The 9,361-nt window shown below is 49.5% G+C and overlaps 1 pseudogene; it reads right to left on the reverse strand.

Annotated features, from left to right (window-relative positions):
• Positions 1-1,351: 1,351 nt before the first annotated feature.
• On the reverse strand, positions 1,352-3,587 carry LOC144118643 (uncharacterized; annotated as a pseudogene).
• Positions 3,588-9,361: the final 5,774 nt, after the last annotated feature.

A 9,361-nucleotide genomic window follows, 5' to 3' on the forward strand; every position in this document is an offset into this window, starting at 1 on the left:
TTCTCTCGCAGTAATTCTCCGTCCAGTTCTACGGGAGAAACAAGACAAGAACGATTTGCTTTCTCTGACTGGTGACTTGTCCCTTCTTTTACGCTTCGCGCGCCAGTCGCGACTTTCTATGGTGAGCGCGTAACTCTTCCGATGGCACAGTCCTTTCTTTTTCTTCGTTCGTGGTTAGAAGTGAGAACTTCCACGATTGTTTAGTTCCTTGCGCACCCATTTTCCGCCTCCCGGGTGGCGCTCTGTTGTATCTTGGTTTGCTGCCCTGATACTCTTTCCCGCGCAAATGCATGTATGTTTTCTTTTTGCAGTTGATCTTACTGCCCAGACTCGTCTGCCACGGCATACTTATGCGCTTCGCTATCAGTGATGGCGATGCCTCGTAGATGTCTTAAGTTCCGATTCTGACTCTAGTTTCAGGGCTGAAAACGTGACTGACGTTGCTGCTGTCATTTTGCACCTGACGCTGATGCTTACAATGATGACAACCTGTTTTGGTTCGCTTTCCCTTTCTTTCTTTTCGACGGCGCCACTATTTCTAAAGCCTGCCTACCTAATTTCGGTGGCAATAGTCTCGCACTAGCTCCTGGTTCTTCGTTTGAAGCACATGCTGCTTCCGTAGCGTAAGTCACCAAGGTTCCTTTACTCTGATAATACCACTCTTAATGTCAGCCGATTCACCTGTGCTACCTGGCTCAGGCTTGTCTTTGATGCCTTTACTGACATCCTCAAAACTTCGTTCTTCCTCCTCAGAGTCTCTGAGTGCACATTTGTCCTCAGCCATCTCGGATGAAATGACGTCTACAACCTCCATGTCGTCTGGGTAGTCCTGTGCCCCTCTGTCGCCCAAACCATAGCTTCTTGAGGTGTTGACGAACCAGTGTTCTCTCCTGACACGAGTGCTGCTAGGCAGCTGTCCTCACGTCTCTGACGCGTTTAAGCCGACTGCAAGCAGCGGCCGGCCTTGCACTCAGTTGCGGTGTTGCCGCTATTGCAGCTGCTTTTGAACTGTGAATAAGCTCGCAGCGGTGCAAAAGCACCAGACTAGTTTTGCATCCCTGACTGCAAGCACTAATGTATAACTCAGCGTACGCAAACTCTCCACGCGTCCGCTTCCGTTAACTGAGAGTTTCAGGTTTTTGAATACCTGCTGAATGCGATGCAGAACACAGTGTGTCATGCTCTTTGACTTTTCTTGCGTCGGCACTGTCTTTTTCATCGATGTCCAGGCGGACTTCCTCTCAGATACAATCTGCAAGTTCTCCTGCTTATGACGCGCGAGGAGATCCACATTCCGATACCTCCCCTGCCATCTCAATAGGCGATACCGCTGTTATAGCATCTTCCGATGCTATGGTGACCTTATCTGAAGGTACACACGTTTCCTGAGTTGGTGAATGCGGGGTATCTTCCACTTTACAGCAGCACCTACATCTGCCAAGTACGAACTACCTTCCTCTGTGCCGCTCTGGCAGGCCTGTTCTACCGCCACGCACTCTACCTCCTTGTCACGATCATCCGAACCTTCCGCATCGCTCAACGGTGGCACTCTTACCATCTCGTTGCCACTAGAGTTGAAACTACTTTCGGTTACGTAAACAGTGAGCTCTCCGCTTCCCCCAGAGTCCTCGATCTGAGGATCTATCGACACTGCATCCGAGCTACATTGCTCGTCCGCTTTTTCGGGCGGTGTTTCTCTCTCCGGTGCAAGATGAAGTTTCTGCGAAAGCTTCCGCGCTCGAGATCGCGTAAGGGGCATGCAGGCCACACCAGCAAAGAATGATTTTCCTTTATCTCTCAGAAGCTGCTCTGAGCTCTTTGAAAAGAGGTAATGAAAATGGCAGGGAAGGGCGGCAGACAAGGCCGCCATGGCGTTGAGCTGGCCAAAAGCGCCCTCAATGATCACCGTAGCGATCGGTAAGCGACCACATTGCTCCTCGGTCAGTTGCTTTATCCAGGCGCATTCTCCTGTAAAGCCGTTCGGTGAAACTAAAGATGAGTGGAAAACGTCTATAGTTGCTGCAGAGTCTCCAAGGCACTTCTTGGCTTTCACACTAATCTCCTGCATACATGTATATGGTTCCAGCAACCGCATATTCTTGTATGTTTCCCGAATCGTTGCAAAAGCGACCTTTTGTTTACAGTCTGCCGCGATATGCCCTTCCGTTTTGCAGTCATTGCAGGTCAAAGGCTTGCGTGACGCAAATGCACGTGTGGCATCCACGCGCTCTTTAGGAGCTTCGTCAGATTTCCTTAACTTTTTTTGTTTTGTTCTTCGCACACAGCCTCCTTAGAGCGGACGCATATTTTCGAAAATGGCGGCGCGCGAACAGTTTTCCTCCATTAGGCTTGCTGAGAGAAGCTTCCTTAGTTTCCGCTTTTTCTATGCGTAATACCCTGCTCTGTAAGTTTCGGCCAGTCTAGTATTCCTCAGCCAGCTCGGCTGCCTTGTTAAGGTCTGCCTCCATAAGCCTATCCTGTAGCCGGAGCATTACGTCGTCCTGGATGGAGCGGTAGAATTGCTTTAGCGCAATCCGCCCTACCACCGGATCCCTGTCGTTATAAACTTCCTCACCCTTGAGCCATTCACCTAGGTCTGCTTTAAGCTTAAACGCGAAGTCGATGTACGACTTACTGCCCTTTTTTTGCGTACCGGAATCTTTGCCGGAACGCCTCAGGTGACAGATTATACTTCCTCAATAGGGCCTCTTTCAACTCTTCATAGCTCTCGAACGCCTCCTTCGAGAAGCCCGTTATCACAGCAGATGCTTACCAGCGAAGCAGAGCTAGCCAATTCTGTGTCCACAGAGCCCGCTCAATAGCATTTCTCTCGCAAACATGCTCGAATTTATGAGATGTTTTTCCATGTCCTCGCCATTACGAACGGCGGCAGGTGGTCTCGAATTCTTTGGGCGTCAGCCTACACCGTTGTTGATGCTAGGCCATGCGCCAGGGAGTTCTACCGCTGTGCCAACTCTGACATTTTAAGGCGAAAGCCTTTAATGGCTCATGCTGCGTCCATCTGTCCATCCGTCCTTCCGTTACGCTCTTGCGCCAGCTAGCTCAAGCGGATTACCTTGGAGGCCATATTGCGCTATTGGTAGTTCAGTGCGCATGCGCGAGGTGGCGCCAGCGATGCGCGCACCGCGCCCGCGCCAGACGCCTCGCTGCTGTCGACCGAGTTAGGTGCAGCGCAACCTCCCTCCTAGCGCTCGCTTCAATGGAGTCTCACAATGCGGGCAAACTCAGGTACTTAATTAAGATCTTAACCACACATGAGCGACACAAGCGGCAACACCGCACTAACGGCTATCGCCTCACCGAACTTTAGGCCAACAAAGTGCCCCCCTGAATTTTTTCTCTCGTGTTATCTGGCGCTCCTTTCTGTCTGCCTCTTCACGGCGTTCTTTGGCCTCCTCGCGCTCAAGGCGTTCTGTGATCTGAGCCAAGGCCTCATTGGCTTCCTCAGCCGTTGCGCCTTCCACACGTATGGCCTCAAGAATCGCATGCTATCCTTTTGCGGGGCCCTAAGCAATGCCCATGTCGTCACAAATTTCTATGAGTTACTCCCTTTTAAGGTTCTTCATCGTTCACACTAACCTCTTGCTGTTTGCCGTTGCTAGAATTCCCTTGCCCTGCACTACTATCGATGAAGTAGTATGACACGCGCAAGCAATTCTTTCTATTAACGCCTTCTTTACTTTCTCAGCACCAGCTTTGTCTTAAAAGCACTGCTACCAGGTTTGAAACAACAAATATCTCTCCAGTGCTTCACACAGCCCTACTCTAGGCTACAATAACGTGTGCTAGTGTAGTCCGGCGAATTCAGCCTGATGCTGGTTGCCTTTTTTAGAATTCCTTTGCCGCTCACTACTATTGAGGTACTAGCATGACACGCGCACGGAATTCTGCTACTATAGGTTCAAAACAACAAAGCTCTCTCTGGTGCTTCGCAAATGCCTACTCTAGGATACAATAACGTGTGCTAGAGAAGTGTGGCGAATTGAGGTCAAGACATCAGACACTCACCGCGCCGAGGTGGCTGACGCCAGTCGATCCTACAGCTGCCATCCTCTCGGAGGCCTGTGCATTCCACCGCTGCCACCACTGTTACGACAGGGGCATCTGAGCCTGTTGCCACTGTTGCGCAGGGCTGAGCGACAAAACAGAAAGGTGACGTTGACTCAACGAAACATTTGCGGACAGTATAAACAATGGCGTTACATTTTCGGCACTGGGGCAGAGAACACAACGGACACACACAAAGGGACACGGTGGCGGCAACTATGGGAGCTACTGAAACCCCCCGCACACTCACTGAATAAAAAAAAAAACCTGTGCCGAGGCTTGGAATCCAACCAGGGCCTTTGGCGTTTTGAGGCGGAGACGCTGTCACTCGGCCACGCCCGCTCGAGCTTTAGCCATCAATATAGGCGCATCTAGTGAATGCACTCTTCCGATGCAGAAGTCGCCGCGCTTTCGCTATGTATATCCTGGCCTAACAGAACTAGGCCATCAGCAATTTTTTTAGCTCCGGCGACCGTTGCGGCAGCCAGGCGTTCAAACGCTCCAATCAGGCAACATTTTGAATTTCACGAATGGACGAGAGGAGCTCGGCCGTTCGAAGTTTGCAGCCGGGAAAGGGCTGCCGGCGAAGCGTCGGTTGGGGATCGAGCCGATGCTTGCTAGGTGGGAGGGGGACATGTCCAAGAGTCCGGGCTTGCGTTGCGCAACGGCGGGCGCAATGCGCTTACTTCCACGGAGGCCAGCGGAATGCGTGCTCGGACATAACACTAGTTAGCAATGCGCTTACTTCCACGGAGGCCAGCGGAATGCGTGCTCGGACATAACACTAGTTAGAAGTGACTGTTTACAGTGAGTGAATGTGAAAGAGGAAGAGTAACAGATTTAGTTAAAAAAAGTGAGAAGTCAACCCGTGGGATCATTATCTCTCGTGTAATACTCAAGTTGACAACAGGAAAAAGAAGAGGGCCCATGATAAGCAATGATGTGAATAGAAGAGACCTCGCCAGTGTTCCATGAGATCATCAACTAGTGTCATCTGCCGGCCGCCAGTAGCTCGGACTGTGTTACTGATAATTGTCTGTGAGAGAAAAATAGGGAGTGCAGCCAGATGCAGCGCAAAGAAGCTGATTTTCATTATGTTGATATGTGTGTCAGCTAAAGCTCTTAATTGGGCAAGTTGATTTACAGATACCGGCATGGTAATTAGGGTTAAAGACACGGACACAGAGATATTCCACAGGACACACACTGGACTTGCAACTAGAATTTTTTCGCGGGCAGGGAATATTTATGTGCTCATTTTTTCTTCTCCTTCGTGCTCAACTGGTGTCACCTATCAGCTGCTGTCACGTCAAATGATGATAATGAAAGAGAACTCACCAAAAGCACAACTGAAGGTGAAATACGTGATCAGAGTTACATGCGAACATGAGAAAACCTCATAAGAGCAGAATTGAAAAAACAATAATTATGTGGCATGTGAGAAAAAGGCAACAGATTCTAAAATTCTGGCTAGGAAAAGATAACCAAGTTAAAAGGGCGATATAGCTCAAAGGCAAAAAATTTATGATGCGATAGTGGGTTAAAAGGTGCATTTGAGAGACAAGTGTAGAAGCTAACAGCAATGGAAAGTGTCCAGTAACTTAAGGTGGGCTCGGTGAAACATACCTAGTCAGACAGCTGAAAGATGTAGTACCAAGATAAAAGATGAGATGAAAAGAGAAAAACTGGTACCGAGTAGCAAGTACACTGTTTAAACAGTCAATATATGTAAAAAAAATTAGAAGTGGAATTCGAAGGAGGTACAATAAAACAATTCCACAAGGTACACATCATCAAGCCAAAGGCAGAAGTGAAGCAAAAAAAGAATGAAGGCCATAAAAGAGGATCAAAAACTCGTGAAATAAAGCGACAAAACATAAAAAAATAATCCTACGCTGTTTACTACCAAAATCTTCGCAACCTACCGGATTGAATAAGATACATACTAGTTAAGCTGTGTTTGAGCTATTTTTCGTTTTTGTTTAATTTATGTCGCGCTGCAGAATAAGCCTTCAAAAATTCTTTCTGGAACTCAACCGAATAGCTATGACAGCAGCAGGAAACTAGGAAGTTTTGTAAGCATCCCAAAATTCCTGGGCAATTTTGTATGCCCAGCGGCATGCAGCACGAGCTGAAGCAGATATGTCTTTTGAACACAGGGAAAACAGAAACCAGGACACAGCAGGAAATCAAGGCAATAGTGAATTTCATGCTTTGTTGAATACAAAGTGAACCAATATGTCCAAACAAGCTTTTTTTCAAGCAGCAGCGTTGTGATTTTCTGGGTTTGAATGCGACTACCTAGATGGACATCACGAGGCGCCTAATAAAAAGCTTGAGTCGAGATCCCTATTGTGCAAGAAACGAAGAAGTTATCAGGTTGCCTAGAAAGCTTTCGAAGTCCCTGGCCAAGCACAAAGCATAAATTCCTCCCAGAGCTGCTTGGTTTCTAAGCAAGATAAGGAATCGACCAAACCCAATAATTCGCGCCGATTTATAGTGTGTACTGTGATTCTATAATACACTGTCTCAGTACCTTAATAAGAGCAGCAGCCCGAAGTGTCCGCATGTCTACATTTAGGGCGTTCTATGGATTGTTGAATTCTTTTGCTGCCCTCTTGCACCTATGACGTCATACTCAGTTCTTCGACTTGATTCTTGTCTTAGCACCCCACTGTTATCGACTGGGCCCGCGCCGAAGTTGAGTTTTCTACTTACCCGAGCTGTCCCTGGCCGCCGCGGCGCCTGCATGTGGGAAGGTACGTGCTATCGCATCAACTGACGTGCCTGCGCACTCTCCTGTCGTCGTCACCCTCTCTTGTGACACTGCACCCGATTCTGGCGTCCTGTTTACCCAACTCCGATCTTTTTGCTTCAACCAATTCTCTTCATTTGCCGTTTGCTGTGCTCACTGTGAGCCACTCTGACGCAGGAATGACAGTTTCTAATACGGTTTCGTTTCATATTTCCTTGCTTGCTGGTACTTGCAGCGGACGCGCCGACCCCGTCGACTCCGATATTATAAACCCGTTTGTCGCTACATATATTGAACTGACGCTGAATGCCCTCAGCACTTCTCGCCCTGCTTGCGATTCGGTCACTTTATCCACCTTCGCGAAAGCTATGTTTGCCATCCTGGATCCTGCTCAAAAGACCCAGTTCCTTACGCTGTTGAACACCTGCCCCCCCCCCCCCCCCCCCCCTCTTTAAGTGTAGCAAACCCACTTGATCCGCAGCGCGACTGTTATTCATGAAACCAACATTGATGCCCATGATTCATTGCGCCAATGTCCTTACCACGCCACCCCCACCATGCATCGGGTCATGTAGGAGCTAGTCGACGACATGCTACCGCGCCATGTCATTTAGCTGTCCACAAGACCTTGCGCTTCACAGGTCTTCCTGGTAAAGAAGATGGACGGTCTACTCGTTTTTTGACTTGATAATTGCCGGCTGAACCAGATCGCGTTTAAAGACGTTTACCCCCCTCTTAGGATTGACAATGCTTTTGTCTAACTCTACGCAGTGGAACTCTCTTCTTCGTTGGATTTGTGCTCCGAATATCGGCAGTTTCCAATGGCTGACTCTACCGCCCAAAACCCGCCTTTTAGACACTGGACGGCTAATTTGAATTCAGCGTCATGCCGTTCAGACTGTGCAACACACCAGCGGCACCTGAACGCATGCTGTACATGGTTTTGTGTGACTTGAAGGGAAAAACCTACCCCTGTGGTCGCGATAACGTCTTAGTCTTCTCCTCTCACTTTATGCTGCGCATCTGACCCGCCTCTAGACTGTTTTGAAATGCCTCTCCGACGCTGGCCTACAACTTAATTTCAAGAAGTCGCTTAACCGCACGCCAGTTGACTATTTTGGGCCATTTAGCACCCGAAGATGCCGTCCTTCCTCAGCCGTCCAAAATGTGTGCCGTCGCAGCTTTTCTGACGCCGACGACTGCGAAACAACTTCGCAGATTTATTTACATCTGTTCTTAATCACGTCGCTTCGTCCGGAATTTGGCGTCCATCGCTGCACCCATAACTCGACCTCTCAAAACGGACACCGCGATTTCTTGCTGGTCTTACGAGCACTACAAGGCCTTCGCCACCTTGAGCACTATTCTCCCCTATCCGCCCATACTGCGCCATTTTGACCGCAGCGCTCTCCTGGGGTGCACACAGATGCCGTTGGTGTAGGCCTCGGCGCAGTGCTCGTTCAACGTGAGGCCTAGGTTGACGAATACATCGTCGTATACGGCATTCGAACTGTTTCAAGAGTGGAGTCCAGCTACACTGACCCGGAAAAAGTGTGGTAAGCGCCTGGACACTTAAAAAATTTCGCCCTATACTTGTACGGTTAACTGTTCGACGTCGTCAGAACCGTCAGGCATTCTGCTGAATATTACCACTGAAGGATCTCTCCGGACTACTCGGTCGCTTGGCGTTGCACTCCATGAATTTGACATCCATGTTGTCTTCCGCTCCGGCCGCAAGCCCGCTGACGCAGACACTCTGTTCCACTCTTCTTCCCGCCCACGACGAGGTCCACGAAATCTTCATGCTCGTTAGTTTATTGTCTTCCATTTCTATGTGACGGGAAGAGCGAAATGATCCCTGGATCGCTTCTCTCGTCTCTATTCTGTCGCAGCCTTGGCTGCAATCTGCTCCACGAGCGCTGCGTAGACATGAGCCACATTTTGCCATTCGGTATAACATTTTCTACCGCCCCAACTACCTTCGCGACGGACGAAAATGGTAACTAGAGGTTCCCTGTCCTGCACGCGCGAAGTGTGGGCCTTTTACCACACCAAACCTGAATGCGCACTAAAGGCTTCGCCAGCTTTCCATACTGGCGAGGCGTGAAGCCTACTCCTTCGTTCAGAAATACGTCCTCTCCTGTGCCGTTCTTCTCCTCCGCTGGAGCCAATCCGCTGTCCCGCCCGACCCTTTGAAAGTGTAGGCATCGACTTTTATGGACCCTTTCTTTGCACTGCCGCCAGAAATCGCTGAATAATTGAGCTGTTGATCATCTGACCCGCCACGCCGAAACAGCTGAGCTGTCGGCCGCCGCGGCTGGTGATTTGGCGTCTTTCACCACCATCTCTTCTCACCCTCCGCCACCTCTTCTTACCCTCGCGCAGTTCCTGCGTGTGACAGGAACTTGTGAGCGATAGAAGGCGAGTCATTCTGTTCGGAGTTGTTCAAACACTGCTCACAAGCTGTCAGACTCTCCACCGCATACCATTGCCTACCGTCCACAAACTATCGGTCTTATCGCGGGGTTCAAGTGCCCC

Source organism: Amblyomma americanum, chromosome 2 (genome assembly GCF_052857255.1).
Source record: "Amblyomma americanum isolate KBUSLIRL-KWMA chromosome 2, ASM5285725v1, whole genome shotgun sequence".
Taxonomy (NCBI): domain Eukaryota; kingdom Metazoa; phylum Arthropoda; class Arachnida; order Ixodida; family Ixodidae; genus Amblyomma; species Amblyomma americanum.